Source organism: Siphateles boraxobius, unplaced genomic scaffold (assembly GCF_051911475.1).
Source record: "Siphateles boraxobius isolate OS27281-9 unplaced genomic scaffold, OSU_SipBor_1 65, whole genome shotgun sequence".
Lineage (NCBI taxonomy): Eukaryota > Metazoa > Chordata > Actinopteri > Cypriniformes > Leuciscidae > Siphateles > Siphateles boraxobius.
In genome coordinates this window covers 19026295-19044154 of record NW_027509192.1, presented here as the reverse complement: position 1 = coordinate 19044154, position 17860 = coordinate 19026295, and the positions used below count along the sequence as shown (strand labels likewise).

General features: G+C 43.7%; 1 protein-coding gene across 5 annotated transcripts in view; it reads right to left on the bottom strand.

The window, feature by feature from the left end:
* LOC143721140 (mixed lineage kinase domain-like protein) overlaps positions 1 to 17131 on the bottom strand; it is a 44539-nt gene extending 27408 nt beyond the window's left edge. For 2 of the 5 annotated variants that reach the window (XM_077211361.1, XM_077211363.1), the window contains exons 1-2: positions 17012 to 17098; positions 7018 to 7211 (exon numbers count right to left, since the gene is read on the bottom strand). The gene's annotated coding sequence lies outside the window, so the exon portion shown is untranslated. Of the gene's footprint in view, positions 1 to 7017; positions 7212 to 17011 lie in introns of those variants that run through there. The other 3 variants (XM_077211362.1, XM_077211364.1, XM_077211360.1) reach the window with 3 other exon arrangements.
* Between the last annotated feature and the right edge of the window lie 729 nt (positions 17132 to 17860).

Sequence of the window (17860 nt, the reverse complement as noted above, 5' to 3'; positions counted from 1 at the left end):
ATTTTTGAAATTTTTTATAATCTCAGTGTAAACTTCAAAAATGTGAATCGATGAAAATGGTGAAAGCTTCCACATGCATATTTTGTGTTTAGTCTATAGGTATGTGGGTTTGAATATATACAGTATGTGCGCAGGCACATAGTCTTTCTTTAAAAACTGACCTCACCAAATCACTTGTCTGTAATTAATACAGAATTTTTAGTCGTTTCCGCGTATCCATGCGAACTGGAATCATTTTGATAATGTTTTATCTGTACAGAGGGAAAGGGAAGGGAAGGAGGCCGTCATAGTGGAGAAGACTAGTTGACACTTCAGGGCTGCATTGTCATCGTGTCCAGGTGCAGGTCCTTCATTAGATCTAGATACGGCCTGGATCCGGCAGACTACGGTAAACCTTGGGTTAAACAGAGAAACTAATATTAGCGTAGACGCGATCCTTCTTATGATGTAACAAGTACATCAGGTGTTATGGGGAAGTGTTCCCGGTTCCGGCTGAACTAGTTTCTGCAGCCTAACATTGAATTATAGAAATTGATAACACTACAATAAGGTTCATTAGTTAACATTAGTTACTTTGTATTCATTAACATGAACTAACAATGAGCAATACATTTGTTACAGTATTTATTAATCTTTGTTAATATTAGTTAAAAATACACCTGTTCATTGTTTGTTCATGTTTGTTCACAGTGCATTAACTAATGTTAACAAATGCAACCTTTGATTTCAATAATGTATTAGTAAATGTTATAATTAATATTAAGTAAGATTAATACATGCTGAAGAAGTATTGTTCCTTCTTAGTTCATGTTAACTAATGTTGTTAACTGATGAACCATATTGTAAGGTGTTACCGGATCATTAGTTCTGGGAACCAGGTCCGGTTGCAAGACCTGCTCCTCGTCCTCCCTAAACGTGCACAGAAGAACGTGCGAGAAGACTTACAGGGGGAAACGCATATTTGCGTAGGCCCCTAGGCCAGCTGTGTGCCAGCGCATCCGTGCAGAGGGTTCCCCCAGACAGGGAGTAAAATAACTAGCAATGGGACGTGTCCGGAGTGGCAAACAGGTCTACCTGTGAGGCCCAGAAGCATCTCCAAATCAGCTGGACTGTCTCTGGGTCGCATTCTCCCGGGAGTGTGGCCTGTCGTGAGAGCTCGTCGACTGCAAGAGCTCAGCCGGAATGTGAAGCCCCAAAGGGGAAGATTTTAAACTGATATGCCCGACCCTCAAATGCAAAGCTTAGGAACAGTCTGTGTCGAAGGAGAATCGAGAAATGAAAGTACCTTCAGGTCGACCGCTCCAAACCAATCTTGGGGTTGAATATATTTTACGGTGTATAATAGAATATATTCTACCTGTATATCCACTGTATAAATACGGTGACGTGGCGTGTTCCTTATACCTGCTAATATGCAGACTTCAACGCAACATACTGCAACGCTTTAAATAGCAGGGCCATAGCTCGCCTTAATGTTTGTTAGAAGTGTAAGCAAAGATTCGCATAACTGATATTCCACATTGCAGTGGTAATCTAATAATACCAGCATCGTCGATCACGCTCACATGGGCAGTTTGCAAAATACTAACAACTGCACAACTGAATAGGAATGAAATAAGTTTAAGAGTAACAGAATAGACCCCTTTTCAGTAGACCCCTTTTCAGTTGGTAAACATGGTGACGTTTTTTCTGGGCGGAGCTTAGGTGCTGGCAGAACGATCCCTCTGGCCGCTTCCCTAACGTTAGTATGCAAGTTTTGTTAGGTTGTTTTTTAACAATGACTGGAGAAAATCTGATTTTATCTTAATGTGCAAGGTCACTCACTGTCCAGGACCGCGATTGTTATTTGCAAAAGTTAATTTTAACGGACGGAACCAGATAGCCGTTACACGCTCACTCAATGATGGACGATCTTACAGGACGTTAACGCTAGGCTACCTCCGGTTGAGTGACCTGACTTCTACACCTATTCGATAGAGAAACTGAGGGCATATAAATCTTTAGATGCCTAGAACTATGTGATGAATGGTCAAGTACAAGACTTGTGTGGTACGATCCGCAGTTCTGCCTAGCCAGCGCCAAGAAGACGACAATGTAAAGAGTGACATTACGGTGCAATTTTAACGATGTGAATATTTTCTAGAAATAAAAATTCCAGATACAGCACATTCATTTTTCATTGATTCTTGCACCCAACAACACAGCAAGATGACATTTAATAATAATAATAACAATTTAAGCTCCTTATTATGTAGCTGAATCTGTGCTGGTTTGTATTGGCCGCCAGCAGTTTTCCCTTTGTTTTGCCTGCCGATAGCGCCGTGACGTAACTGTGACGTCGGCTCGAAATTGGTCTATATTAAACTGGCTTTAAACGCATGCCATATTCACCGGTGGCACTCCTCATAACGTCTGCTCTCACCACTGTTCGGTAATGTTTAAAAAAAAAAAAAGTCCTTTCATACTTAAAGCAGAACTAAGTAACTTTTTTACCTTAACCGAACAGCTTTGGAGTCATTGTAATGTTTATATTACTGATTTCGTGTTGAATGGTGGACGTCTCGCACCCCCCTCGGTGCCTGTGAGCCGCAAAACCACCCTTGCAACTTTGGGCAGGCGGGCCGCCGGCCTCAGTGTTAGGAAGTATCGTGTGATATCAGGTCTCGCGAGGTAACGAATTTCTTTACGGCACTGCACGCGTACACGCCCCCATCCAGGATACGGCTAGCTATAAGAACAACTATCGTCCCATGGCAAAGCTGGCATATAAGAAGCAGAAAGCTAGAAAAGCATTGTCGGAGGAACAGAGAAAGAGGAAATGGCAGACTGACCGAGGGAGGAGTCAGACACGAGTAAACATCGGACCTGCGTTTTCAGAATTCTGAAAAAAAAAAAAGAAACCCCAGTCGGAAGAGTCTAGAAAAAGGTAACGAGAATCTGGCAAACGAGGAACCGGACAAGAGTCCCACTCGCTCAGTCTTTCACTGTTAAAGTTGATTCCTGCAATTATCATCAGAACAGTTGTCAATATCTCACATAATTATCAGGACATAAATAAGCCTACATGTTGTAAATAGTGTAAATGAGCGCAATTTGCAAACTATTATGATAAATTTTAATAATCATGTCTAACAACATCATAACGGACATTGTTACGAAATCAGGGCTCTCAAGTGTCACTCATTTCGGGCTTTTGTCACGCTCTCCCGCCACACATTGGCCCTCATTTATCAAAAGTGCGTACACCAAATTTCCAGCGTACACCTGGCGTACACCCAAAACCACGGTGACTTTGATATTTATCAATATGGACGTTGGCGTACGGCACGCTAAAATCCTACGCCAGGTCAGGAGGTGGTGTACATGTACGCACGTTTTGAGTTAGTGCGGAAATGCGCAGAAAAACAATTCCTAAAACCACAAAACGCACTGACAAACTAAAAGATATGAGGAGCTCTTTTCCAAAACGCGATAAAAGCCATTTTTAAAAATAAATTTGTATTTTATTTCTATTAATAAACTATTGTGTGTCTGCAAAGATGAAATTGATGATCACCATCTCCGTAGTGAACGCGCCTATAGAGAGAGTAGCCTATTTCTTTTCGTTTATAATTGTTTCGTTTAAAGACATTTCAAGCTTTCTTTATAGATATATTTCTCATGTCTGTGAGGCATATACTGAGTTTCGGTTGATTTGTGATGAGATGCGCTCCAGTTCACGTGCAATGCAAGGGACCGCGCTCGCGCCTCCATGTCATAACTCATGATTATATTGTCTGCTATTTGCTTATTATTTATTATTTTATTGGTTGATGAAAAAAATATTAAAATTAAGATACAATTTATACAAAACGAAATTCACTTTAAAGAAAGCCTTTCTACAAAACAAAACTTAATTAAGTGGCCAAAATCATGTCTGAGCATGTCTCCCGATATATTGCGCATCCTATCTTAGCCTATGTTCACTTTTCATAATAAACATAGATGGGTAAAAAATAACATTATTATTTTTTTAACAAATATGAAACTAAATGCACTTAGTTAATGGCTACAACACGTAGCCTAATAGTAGGCCTGAATATTGTTATTACTTTACTATTAGCCTAAATGTGTTACTAAATGATGTGAATGTATTTTTATTATCGTTGTATTTAAGGACTGTATTTGTGTTTCATTTTTAAATTATTTGTGTGGTGGACAATATTGGAACGTGACATTGGAAATATTTATTTTATTTTTACTATTTAATTTATTTTACTATTTATTTTGTTTGGCTTTTATTTATTTCATGCAGTTGCACTTATTTAATTTATATTAATTTATAGTATGAGTCCCTGATTATATGTTGCATGTTCTCTTGTTGTTTTTGTTGTTGTTTTTTTAGACAAAAAATGGATGGATTTATAGCGTTTTGAAAAAAAAATACAATTAACTTTGAATTTATCATCAACAAAATTGTTGTTTGATTTAATAATAATTTTTCATGATGGTGATGGTCTCGATCTCCAGAGAAGTGTCTCCTCTTTGCCGTCTTCCGTGTGGCCATGGCGTAAAATGAGGGTGTGGGGGAAGCGGATACTTGAATATATAGGGGCGTGTTATTCTAATGACGATCGTTTTCAGCCGCGGCATTTATCAAGGGCAGGTATTGCGTACACCTGGATTTCAAAGGTACGCACAGCTTCATAAATCAGGCGGTGAGAGGAGTGTAAGCATAATCTTACGCCTACATATACGCCCGTTTCTACGCAAGAATGATAAATGAGGGCCATTGTATTTCTCACGCTGAAAAACTATTTGTAATATATTTAATATGCCGCAGCGCCCAAAACTCTGGTCGCCCCGCTCTCACTGTGGAACCGGCAGGAATCAAGCGCGTCTCCGCTGGTGTTGTTCGTCGAGCTACACAATAGCCAATCAGAAAATAGCACTATTGTATCTGGGTAAGATTTAATGCAACAACCAATGACAAAAATGTATCTGTCGGCTGGATGTCACTCTTGCCTGTCTTCAAAATAGTGATGGGCGATACTGCAAATTTCTGTATCGATCCGATACAAAGTAAATACAGGGCCAGTATCGCCGATATCGATACCGATACCGATACTTTTTCATTTTAAAAGCATGCATTTGAACTTGTATGCACTTACAGCAGTGTGTCATGATTTATGAGGTGAATGCATCATTAATATGCTAAATCTGAACACGTTTTCATGACTACTAGGCCTAAATATTTTGTGATCTGTGCTCTCAACTCCCCTTTAATTAGTCAGTGACTTTTACAAAACTACCCAAATTATAGTACTAGCCTACTGTTCAAAAGTTTGGGGTCTGTAAGATTTTTATTTCTCTTAGTAAAAACTGTAATATTACAATTTAACAATTTAACATAGGCTATCTGTTTTCTATGCCATAGTAAACTGTAATTTATTCATGTGATCAAAGCTAAATTTTCGGCATCATTACTCCAGTCATGATGATAATTCATTTTAATATGCTGATTTGCTGCTCAGGAAACATTTCTTATTATTATCAATGTTGAAAACAGTTTCATATTTTGTTGGAAACCATGATACATTTTATGCAGAATTATTTGATGAACAAAGTTGAAAGAACAGCATTTATATGAAGTAGATTTGTTTTTTACAGTGTAAAACCCTTGACTGTCACTTTTGATCAATTTAATGTATCGATCCTTGTTGAATAAAAATATTAATTTCATTAAAAAGATCTTTCTGACGTCAACATTTTAAACCATTATGTACAGTTTTGGTTTGTTTATTGCGAAATAACTCCCGATTGTTTCTCTGTCATCTAAGCAAGGCTTTGTTTCCCAAACGCACTGGGCCTGTGAGCTCAGCGAAGCACCAGCATCGAACGCTCTCTGTGATTGATTGGTTTCGTCTTGTATACAGATGACTAGGAGAAAAGGTTCTATCCTACACAATTACCCACTAACATTCGCTTATTTTTCCACTTAGAAGCTGATTTTACGCACTGAATTGCATGCTAAATTAATAAAAAAATTACTGGTAAAAAAAACACACATTTGGATCGATATTTTTGTGTGAGGATCGATCCTTTTCGATACCACGTCAGTATCGAAGTATCGATACTTCAGGATCGATCCGCCCATCACTACTTCAAAACTTGAGAGCCCTGCGAAATAATGCGACGTACATGATACACTTTATTGGTGTCATCTGGCATGTAGGCTCAGGTAAGCCTAACGCGGTAGGCTACTTTATTATTATGAAGTGCAGAGGCCCTGAGTGCAGATCATAGACAGTAAAAGAAAGGTGCAGATACGCTCTGCGTGAGTGGTGTTTACGACAGTAACGTTAAATACAAGTACTCTACAGCGACTCTAGGGATCGATGTTTGACAAAAACAGAAATCCTGCATAGTGCCACTTTAAAATTCAGATCCACAATTTTAGAAATGCGTACAATCGCTGTAACACACAATCTTTCCAGGTGACTATTTAATTTACTGATATGTTTGATATAAATATTTCATTTGATATATACAAAAATAAATAAATAAATAAATTTGCTTAAAACAGAAGAACTAACAGTCATATGATTAGTTTGATAATAACAAACCAATCACTGAAACTAATCACAGTGAATAAGACTCGAGTGACATTGTTTTTACTCAAACGTATGATTTAAATGTTCATGTATCTTTGTATTCAAGAGACTTGTTTTGGCCAGTGATCTCCCAGCCACGAATTAAACTATTTCTACAAAGAGCAACTTGGGAGCCATGTCAGGCATATGCTGTACATCTGAGAACTAGATTCTATGCTCAAGACAACAGATCATCAAGTATCATTGAGGTATTGATAGTAGCTTTTTGATGGGACGCCGTCACCTTACTTCAGGTAAGTATCGTATTAAGAAGTCAGATTTAGTCTGTTATATTCGTATTAAGAATTTCCATGACATATGTTTAAAAAAAACAAAAAACCTCCAGCTAGACGAAGGGTGCATGTCCGATCTCAGATATGGATACCTGTATCAGTAAAGGCCAGATGAATTTACCAAGCTCACTCAAGCTTCGTTTCATCTGCCCTTCACCAAAAAAATTTTTTTTCCTATAGCAGTCTTTTGGGGTTTGACGTGGTTGCTAAACATATGTTGCTTGTACTACTGAAGCAAGGTTGCCATCAGTGAGGCAGATCTTCTCGCACACGTGTTCTTTAGTACCTTTCTGAAGCCAGGCAAACATAATTAACAAACTCGACACACTACTTTTGTGTTTCTCTAGAAACTCTAGTTTCTAGGTTTAAATTCAGCAGTGAAAAATCTGTTACGGTCAGGCGGAAACTGCAAGCATCAGACAGATTTTTCGAACTAGCGTCCGTTGAGAAGCAAACTTCTGATATGGCGGGCCGACTGCTTGCCTTTAAGTGATTCGTAAAGATCTGAAGTCAGTCACTTAGTGAAAAATCTCTATACACTATGATCTCTTTTCCTTATACATATTCTGCTAAAAGCAGTGTTTTATCTGCTTTTACGGCTTCATATGTCTGGGGATTTCAACTCAGAAATTTAATATTTCGATCCTGTCCATGGTTTTTCCTTTCTATTATGCTTCTCATCTATTTTCTTTAATCTTCTTAGTACTCTAAGAATGACGCTCAGGACTCCGGCGTCACCCTAACACTCCAAAAATCAATTATAATTTTTTGTCCCTTCAGATCTATTTTTAAAAATCTTAAAATCCGACTAGAACTTCAAATCACGCACCGCTATTCCTTTTACCTAACGGAGCACCTCTTTCTAAGGCCTCACTCAGGACTCATTTAACTATATTTATTAAAACTGCAGTCTATCCCCCCCTCTCTATACCGGCCATTCCTTCAGAATCGGGGCAGCTACTACAGCAGCCGAACGAGGAATCTCTACATATCAGTGCATATCAGAGGGGACTCCACCTCGTCTGAGGTAATCGAGTCTTGACCGCAACATTGCAATGGTTATATTCCCGCAGTGGGTACATGACTCATCCACAAAATCCACCTCAGCGTGCTTTCAGCCCAGACACATAAGGCAGCGATCGTGACTGTCAGTGCTTCCTTACATACCCGCTTCACAGGGTGCATAATGCAAATCTCGCACGCCAGTATGATGGCTCATTTAGTTCACACTCGAAGGTAATTAGGCGCTCAGGTGAGTTCTCAATTCTTCAGTTCAGTTCTGACGTAACGTCAAACGTGACTGACTGATAGGGAACTGAATATGTGGAAATAAATCCATCATGATAATTTCCCCATGACAACTAGACCTAGTCCCCTCTAAGTGAAAATAACTAGAGATTTTTTTTTTTCAGATATCAAATGTTTATCAGATTACCTTTAAACCTATTTCTCCTTTGGTTTTCAACAGCTATATTTTCACATGAAAACTTCAGTCTATATAGCTAACAGAGGTTAATAGGGTGCAATGGTTTTACAGTTTTATTATACAGGCATCAAAGCAGTTTAAATTTTAAATACATGTTTAGTGGCTTTCATTGTTGCTTCTGAATGAAGAAATGAAAGAAATGCAATCATGGAAAAACAAACTTCAGAGGAAAATACATGTCAAAAACTTAGAACGTTTTATGGCATCTATTCCTCATATTCATTATAATGTAAGGAGAAGTGAAACTTACAAAATCAAATCAATGCGCACCATTTTCTTGTTCCTGCTAGAACCACTATTTTTGTCATTATAAACAGGGCTGGACTGGGACAGATAATCGGCCCTGGCATTTTGGCCCAGACTGGCCCACTACATATGATCATAAACACCACCCATCTTTGCACGCCCTTGAATATGTTCAACTCCTATTCATTAAAACCACTAATGGCATGTAATGAGTGAGTAGGAACGAGTGAGAGTTAACAGATGAAATAAGTACAAAATTGTAATTTATTAATACAATTGAACTATACTCCGCACTGATGCATCAAAAAACAAGCTATAAGCTGCACTGGCAAAGCAATACCAGTGTTTCCCACAGGATCTTTGGTAAAACTGTGGTGGGTGGACCTCTGTCCCTCTAGGGGGGTTTGGGGGCATGCCCCCCCCCTAAGGAAATTGTGTGCATTTTAATGTTAAATTCATCAATCTGGTGCACTTTGAGAGTTAAAAATTAAAAGCTCCAACCCATTTTTAGTGTGCGAATTAAACACAGAAAAAAAAACTCTTTTAGTATAAAACTATATTTACTATATTACACTACTACATAATAATAGTTATAATTAATCTCAAGATAGTAGCCTAATAGCCATATATTGTAAAACAAATGCACTGAAAAATAAAGAAAACTTTCATAATTAGTTTTGTACTAATTTATAAACTTGAAAGAGATAAGCACATGATCTTTTATTTTGACGGAAACTGCATCAAGCTTTTATTTTGGCGTAAAACATGGATACAAACGTGTCTCATTAAACTTCTACTAAATTGGTGTAATCGTTAACAATGCAGATGTGGAAATAATGCGTAACTAGGTAATGGGTTCCTACACTCATAGCCAAAGTGTTTTAAAAAGTAGTTCTGCTTACCACAGACTCTACACTTTCTCATCTCTCTCCTGATCCTCCTCACTATCCTCCTCATCAGCCACTGGAGCTGATGAAGGTCCTGCTGCTGCAGAAAACACATACTTTGACACATTTTACAGCGTCTGCTTTAAGGGCCTATATCTATTTTTCACGCTATTTCTCTGCACATTCCTTGCGTTCCCTTTCGAGAGGTCTCTCCTATTGCGTAATGCTTACGCTATGGGAAAACTCCTTTTCTCGAGAAATATTGAAGTCTTTATGTAAAACGCATTGCAGCTGCACAGCATACAGCATGAGCGAGGCAGCTCGGTCATTGGCTGTGCTGCGGCAACTTGCACGAACCAATGACGGGGCGACTCTGAACCCGCTTCCAATGAGCGTGCTTCGCGTCCACGCGCGTCAGAGCCCGCCAAGATGGGCGTGGCCAAGGGCTATATATTGGGCGCCCCGTCGTCTGAGTTCTTTAGATTTAATCTCCTTCAGCAAAGAACCTTCTCTTCGCTGATCCTCCGGATTTGTTGGAGTCTTTTCGCCGCCGCCGCCGTCGACAAGCCTACAGCAGGACTGCTTCGAGGACGCCGGCGCCTTCAGCCGCCTTCGATCACCCTTCTGCTAAGCCATCCGGCGCGCATCATCGCTATATCCTTTCAAAGCTTTCAGTGTTCGCCCCCGCGACACTTTTTCTAAAAGAGCAATTTTTCAAGGCGTCAAATGCCTTCCTGCGCTTCGTGTCGAGGCCCTCTTCAAGACGGGGATCGTCACATCATTTGCGCCCGCTGCCTGGGACCGGACCCCGCAGAGGCTGCCCTTACTCGAGGCGGATGTCCCGAGTGTGACGCCCTGGGCCTCACCGAGCTGCGCGCTCGCTTTGCCGTTTTCACCGCGAAAGAGCCCACCTCTTCCATGCTGCCATCTCCTCTGGTCGAGCCGCGAAAGAAAAAACGCCGCTCACAGAGGCTGCCGGAGCCGCCACCCGAAGACTCCCCGCCGCCAGTCCAGTTCACACAGGCGGACCAGCACCCCTCCAGCGGAGCGATGGGGCTCGTCTCGTTTGGCGCGTCAGGGGATGACGAAGATAAGGATGACAGTTTTTCCTGTGATGCTGCATCCGACGACTGGCCGGGCTCGTCCTTCGACCCCGCGCATTCGACATTAGCGGGCTCCAGCATGGACTCAGAGATCGTCCGCATTCTCTCCAAGGCCGTGGAAGACCACGGGCTCGATTGGTCTTCCCCGGAAGAACCCGCTCGCAGCCGACTGGACGAGTCGTTCCTGCAGGGGCGCCGACAGGCCCCTCGACAAAGACCCTCCCCCTTCTTCCCGGAAGTTCACGACGAACTCACGAAGTCGTGGAAAGCCCCGCACTCCGCTCGCCTGAAGCCTTCTTTTTCTTTGTCGCTCTCCTCCGTGGACGGCGCGAAAGAAAGAGGCTATGAGGGGACTCCACCCCTCGAGGAGGCTGTGGCCAATTATCTGTGTCCACCCTCCAACGCTGGATGGAAAGCTAAAGCTTCTCATCCCTCGAAGCCTTGCCGGTCCACTTCAGCTCTCGCCGGTCGCGCATACGCCACCGCCGGCCAAGCTGCATCAGCGCTTCACTCTATGGCTGTCCTCCAGGTGTTTCAAGCCAAAATTCTCCGCAGTATGGACGAGTCTGGACCCGAGCCTGAGGCATTTAAGGACCTACGTAGCGCCACTGACATAGCGCTGCGAGCCACAAAAGCCACCGCCCAATCCATCGGCCGTGCTATGGCTAACCTGACTGTCCTTGAGCGCCATCTGTGACTGACGCTAACAGATATGAAGGATGCAGATAAGGCGTCTTTCCTCAACGCGCCTATCTCCCAAGACGGCCTGTTTGGACCAGCGGTGAAGGAGTTCGCCGAGCGCTTCACCGAAGCCCGTAAGGACTCACAGGCTATGCGTCACTTCCTGCCCAAGCGATCTAGCTCATCGCAGAGCCGCCAACGGCCGCCTCAACAGCAGCGAGCTAAGACGGCGCCCCCCGTTTCTCAGCCCAAACCTGAAACGGATTTTCGACGCCGCTCGCGCTCTGCCAACAGGAAGCAACCGCCCGAGCGACGGGGACCTCGGCCCAGGATTGTGCTGAACCCAGAGCCTCGTAAGTCCTCCTAGCTACAGGGAGGAAAAGGGAGAGCACGTGTCTCGCAAGAGCCGGACCGTTCTCTCCAAAACGTCTAAAGCATTACCCAGTCCCCTTACAGACGGCTGGAAATGTCTATACAGCAGCCAATGTGCAAGCCACACAGCTCGCCCACCTGCAAACAAACGCCGTTTTTACGGCGACACACAGAAATCACATAAAGAGCTATTTTCTGCCTGTGTCATTAAAGGGTCACGTGTCCACACCAAAGTGCGCATTCCCACATATCAAAACTGTCAACGCAGTGCCAAATGTTTTCCCAGCTCACGCTGGACGCCCCATAAATGTAGATTGTGTGCCAACTGTTACGTATGCACCACTACACACAAGCACTGTTCCCACAGTTATAAACACTTCCCCAGTAAAAGCGGGAAGTTGTATAAGAGTAGCGCGTGTGCCCGCTGTTATGCACACACCCCAACTCACAAACACTGTTTATATGGCCAAAAACCTCCCGCCACGAGCGGGAAGTTTTATGAAAGTGGCGCGTGTGCCTACCACAGTCTATGCACCCCCACCCATAAGCACTATACACACAGTGTTAAACATTTCCCCATCTCACTCTGTGAGCATTACAGCGAGCGTGCCTGTAATCTCACACGCACCCCTGCACTCGGCATTCAGCAGAGCTGCTCAGCGCGCGTCCGCGCCGCTGAGAGCTGTAAGCTCGGTGTTAACACAGAACGATTCGCTGGCGGGAGCCATACGTCACTGCGACACGCCCCCGGCCAACATTCAGCCCATATCTGTGCGAGCGAAAGCTTGGGAAAATATCCCCGACATGCCGAAATGGGTTTTGAACATAATAAAATACGGTTACTCGCTTCAATTCGCTCGCAGACCACCCCGCTTCACAGCGGTGGTAGAGACGAAAGTGAGAAAAGATGTTTCACATGTTCTACGCACCGAGATGCTCAAACTGATAGAGAAAGGCGCTATAGAAACAGTCCCCCCCTCTATGAGCGAGGCAGGTTTTTACAGCCGCTATTTTCTCGTCCCGAAAAAGGATGCCGGTCTCCGCCCCATTCTAGATCTCAGACATCTGAACAAAGCTTTAATGATTCGTTCGTTCAGAATGATAAATACCAAGCATATCCTCGCGCAAGTTCGCCCGAGGGATTGGTTTCGGTCAGTGGATCTGAAAGACGCTTACTTTCACATTCCAATAGCGCCTCATCACAGGCCATTTCTGAGATTCGCTTTCGAGGGACAGTCATACCAGTACACAGTACTACCATTCGGCCTGTCACTGGCACCCCGTACATTTACGAAATGTATGGATGCAGCACTTTCCCCCCTGAGACAGCGGGGAGTGCGAATACTAAATTATCTCGACGATTGGCTAATACTAGCACAATCAGAGAGCCAGTTAGTGACACACAGGTCTTGGACTATCAGTCATCTAGAGTGCCTAGGTCTAAAAATCAATTTTGCAAAGAAATCCCCCAGCCAGAATATTTCTTTTCTGGGAATAGTGCTAGACTCAGTGCAGATGACGGCGCGCCTCTCATCAGAGCGCGCGCTAACTATCCGGCGCCTTGCAACATCGTTCAGAGCGGGCACGCGCGCCCCCGTCAAGCGGTTTCAGAGGATGCTCGGTCTCATGGCCTCAGCATCAGCTGTACTCCAGCTAGGATTGTGCACATGCGTCCTCTCCAACGCTGGCTCAAAAGCCGTGTCCCCACCCACGCGTGGCGCTCGGGCCACTTTTTAATCAGAGCAAATCACGGCTGCATAAAAGCCCTGACGCCCTGGAAAGCTGTCGACTGGTATCAGTCCGGCGTGAGTTTGGGTGTAAACACAAGGAGAAAAATGATCACGACAGATGCCTCCAAAATAGGTTGGGGGGCCCTTTACGAGGGCAGGCCTGTCTCCGGCTTGTGGTCAAACCCGGAGAAGCGCCTACATATAAACTGTCTGGAATTGAAAGCGGTCGCTTTGGCTCTCAGAGCCCTGCTCCCGTACCTGAAGGACGAGCACGTCCTAGTCCGAACGGACAACATGACGGTAGTCTCGCATATAAATCGTCAGGGTGGACTCAGATCGAGCTCCCTGCACTCAATGGCCAGGGAGCTCCTCCTATGGTCCCAGCGCAACCTGCGCTCGCTGAGAGCAGCGCATGTGCCAGGTGTTCTGAACCAGGGAGCGAACATGCTGTCCAGAGACAAAGTTCTCCCAGGAGAATGGTCTCTCCACCCCCTGACGATTCAGTGGTTATGGCAAACCTTTGGCAGAGCAGAGGTCGACCTCTTTGCCTCCAAGGAAAATACGCACTGCCCTCTCTTCTTTTCAAAGAGCACGGACGCGCTCGCCCAAGTCTGGCCGAGCCGCCCGCTGTATGCCTTCCCTCCGGTTGCGATGCTACCTCAGGTCATCAGTCGGATCAGGGAGGAGAAATGTGCAGTGCTCCTGGTAGCCCCACTCTGGAAAAACCAGACGTGGTTTCCAGAACTGATGCAGATGATACAATCTGCCCCATGGCCGATTCCACTGAGGCTAGATCTCCTCAGGCAGGCCAACGGGACGATCCTCCATCCCCGCCCCGATCTGTGGGCCCTCCATGCGTGGCCCCTCAACGGATTCCCGGGAACCTACCCAGTGGAGTGTTGAGAACCATCACTGAGGCGCGAGCGCCCTCTACGAGGCGCTTATATGCCCAGAAATGGAAGGTGTTCAGTGACTGGTGCAAGTCCAGGAACCTGAATCCTGAGACATGCGAAGTACCGAGTGTGCTCGTTTTCTTACAAGAGCTGTTGGAGGCAGGCCGCACCCCCTCCACGCTCAAAGTATATGTGGCTGCCATAGCGGCATCACATGAACCGGTCGAAGGACGCACACTAGGGAAAAACTACCTAGTTGTTCGTTTCCTGAGGGGCGCCAGGAGGATAAATCCCCCACGCCCCCCCTCGGTGCCGATTTGGGACCTGGCCACGGTCCTGGACGCACTTAAGCGTGCCCCGTTCGAACCCCTCCGAACGGTGCACCTTAAACAGCTCTCGCTCAAAACTGCTCTCTTGCTGGCTCTCGCCTCGGTCAAGAGAGTGGGCGACCTGCACGCGCTGTCATTAAGCGCTACCTGCCTGGAGTTTGGACCTAACGACAACAGGGTTGTCCTCAGGCCAAGACACAGGTATATTCCTAAAGTGCTCTCAACTCCTTTCAGAGCACAGGTGATATCTTTGGCCGCGCTATCGTCCCCAGCAGACGAAAGTGACGCTAATTTACTCTGCCCGGTCAGGGCACTCAGAGTATATTTGGAACGTTCTGCCCTGTTCAGACAGACAGAGCAGTTGTTCGTATGCTTTGGCGGCCGCACTAAGGGTCTGGCGGTGTCAAAGCAAAGAATATCGCGCTGGATAGTTGATGCTATAGCGCTGGCTTATGAAGCCAAGGGCCTTCAGTGCCCCTTGGGCATCAGAGCTCACTCTACGAGAGGCATGGCCTCCTCGTGGGCGTGGTCGAGTGGGATACCCATTCAAGATATTTGTGCGGCTGCAGGCTGGGCCTCACCGTCCACATTTATCAGGTTTATAACCTACAGGTCCCCTCATTGCACTCTAACATACTGTCGGTCTAACTATGCATAGGCTGGGGTGTGTACATGCTGAGCATTGTCTCCTCCCTCATAGAATCACATCTTTGCATCTGATGTGGAGGATTTTTCATACTTGACAGTACATAAAAATGTGCTTGTGTGTGTCTTTGGACGCCCTTTGGACCGTTCCACGTTGTCCCTTTATAAAGCCCGCCTTCGGCTAGCTCGTTGGATAATTACTTCGCTCAAAAGCTCAGGCACCGGCCTCCGGCTTAATAGAAGCGAAGTCAGCACGCACGGCGTTTTACATGGCGTTCCCATAGCGTAAGCATTACGCAATAGGAGAGACCTCTCGAAAGGGAACGACTCGGTTACTAACGTAACCTCGGTTCCCTGAGAGGAGGGAACGAGTATTGCGTAATCTGCCGTGCTTGTGCTTGGTCAATTTGCTTCACGCGATTGAACCTAAAGAACTCAGACGACGGGGCGCCCAATATATAGCCCTTGGCCACGCCCATCTTGGCGGGCTCTGACGCGCGTGGACGCGAAGCACGCTCATTGGAAGCGGGTTCAGAGTCGCCCCGTCATTGGTTCGTGCAAGTTGCCGCAGCACAGCCAATGACCGAGCTGCCTCGCTCATTGCTGTATGCTGTGCAGCTGCAATGTGTTTTACATAAAGACTTCAATATTTCTCGAGAAAAGGAGTTTTCCCATAGCGTAAGCATTACGCAATACTCGTTCCCTCCTCTCAGGGAACCGAGGTTAAGTTAGTAACCGAATCGTTTCTTCTCCATCTCTCAGACTCACGCTCACTCAAAGCACAAAGGGGGAGGTGTTTCAAGATGTGATTGGGCCAGCCCAGTGTCAATCAAGAAAACAACCAATGGGCCGCTGATCTACGTGTTACATGGGCCGGTCTGTCATTGGAAAAAAATATGAAATTTTTTTTTGACCAATGCATTACATCGGCACTAACCCAGCGCCATCAATTAAACAAAACAAAACGAATGGGCTGCCGATGTACGAGTTTTATGGGCCGTAAAAATAAAAAAAATAAAAAAAAAAATAATAAAAATATGAGATGTAGCCTATCGGCCCAAAAAGCACGTCGGCCCATTTGCCCGGTATGCCAGATTACCAGTCCAGCCCTGATTATAAATGTTTCCAATGAAAGGTATACTACCATAAAATAATTGAAGAAAGTCAAGTTTCATTGAAAACTACATCAATACTGCATGTTAAAATGAGACTACCTCGTCTCTCGAAAAGAAACCATAGTAAACCAAAGTTACTTTCACAATCGAATGAAGCAGAAAACCACAAACAGGAAGTTCATTGAGAAACCTACTTTCATTTTGAGCTTGCCACTGCATTTAGAGCACACCATCAGCTAAAAATCATGTTTCTCTTCATACCTAAACATTTTATATAATCTAGATATATAATCTAGACTTCTTTGTCGACTTTGTCCTGGTAATCCTTTCCAGCCTTTGTCCACTTTGTGTCTCTGTATTTAAAAGCTTATATAACAGGTACTTCTAAAGCATAGGCCAACTCTTCTTACAAACGCTCCAAAATACTTTTAGATTGAATCAAAACAGATTCCTCAGATAGTTATTGCACTGACATAATTATCATAAGTTTTAAAGAAAAACAGAAGTAAACATATTATGATTATGGCATAATGACTGTAAAATAAAATAAAAACAATTACAAAATATATTATAAATGTAAATACATAACTTATACTTACTTTTAAGTTACTTTATCTTGTCAAAACTGGCAAAAACCCTATTCAGTCTGACACAGGAATGTGAAAACAGCTAGTCTCAGTCAGGGGCGAGGCCAGATATTTTCAAGGGGCTGGGCCTTCATAAAACAGGGAAGCATAGAGTATGAAAACTGCATGGCAAATAACCAGGAAAATAACAGCACAGTTTAAAGTTCAAAGTTTCAAAACAGCAAAACACCTATAAAAACTATACTGTAAAAAAAATTCCACTTATGTCAACTTAGCTTAAGTTCTGTTGCTTTTTTAAATTAAGTATAATTGATTGCATGTACAAATAATTTCAAGTTGAACCTTGTGTAACTTATAAAAGAAAGTGGAAATTGCTTAAATTATTTGTGCAATTAAAGTTGTTTTGTTGATTGGAAAGGACTGTATAATTTGAATAGTCTTTAAAAGTTGTGGCCTCCAAGGGGCATCGATTAGAATGCAGACAAGATGTTCCAGTTAGGTGTTTGAGATAAAGGTTTAAATGCGTGTGGTTCTTAAAACAGAGATAAAGGCATAGATCAGTAAATTTAGTCTCTCTATATAAATGTCAAATAGTTATTACATGCCTACCAGGTATATAATAACACAAACACAATCAAGAAATTAAATTATAGTTTTGTTATGTATAACTTAAATACAGCGATATACTAAATACTTATCATTAAGCAAATACAAACTAAAAAATGCAGTAATATCTATATCCCTGTTCGAAGATTAATTTGCTGCATATTAACTGCAACAATATACAACATACTAAATTTAGTTGAACATCAAATAATTATGAGCTGCAGAGTTACTCATTAAAGGTGGGGTATGTGATTC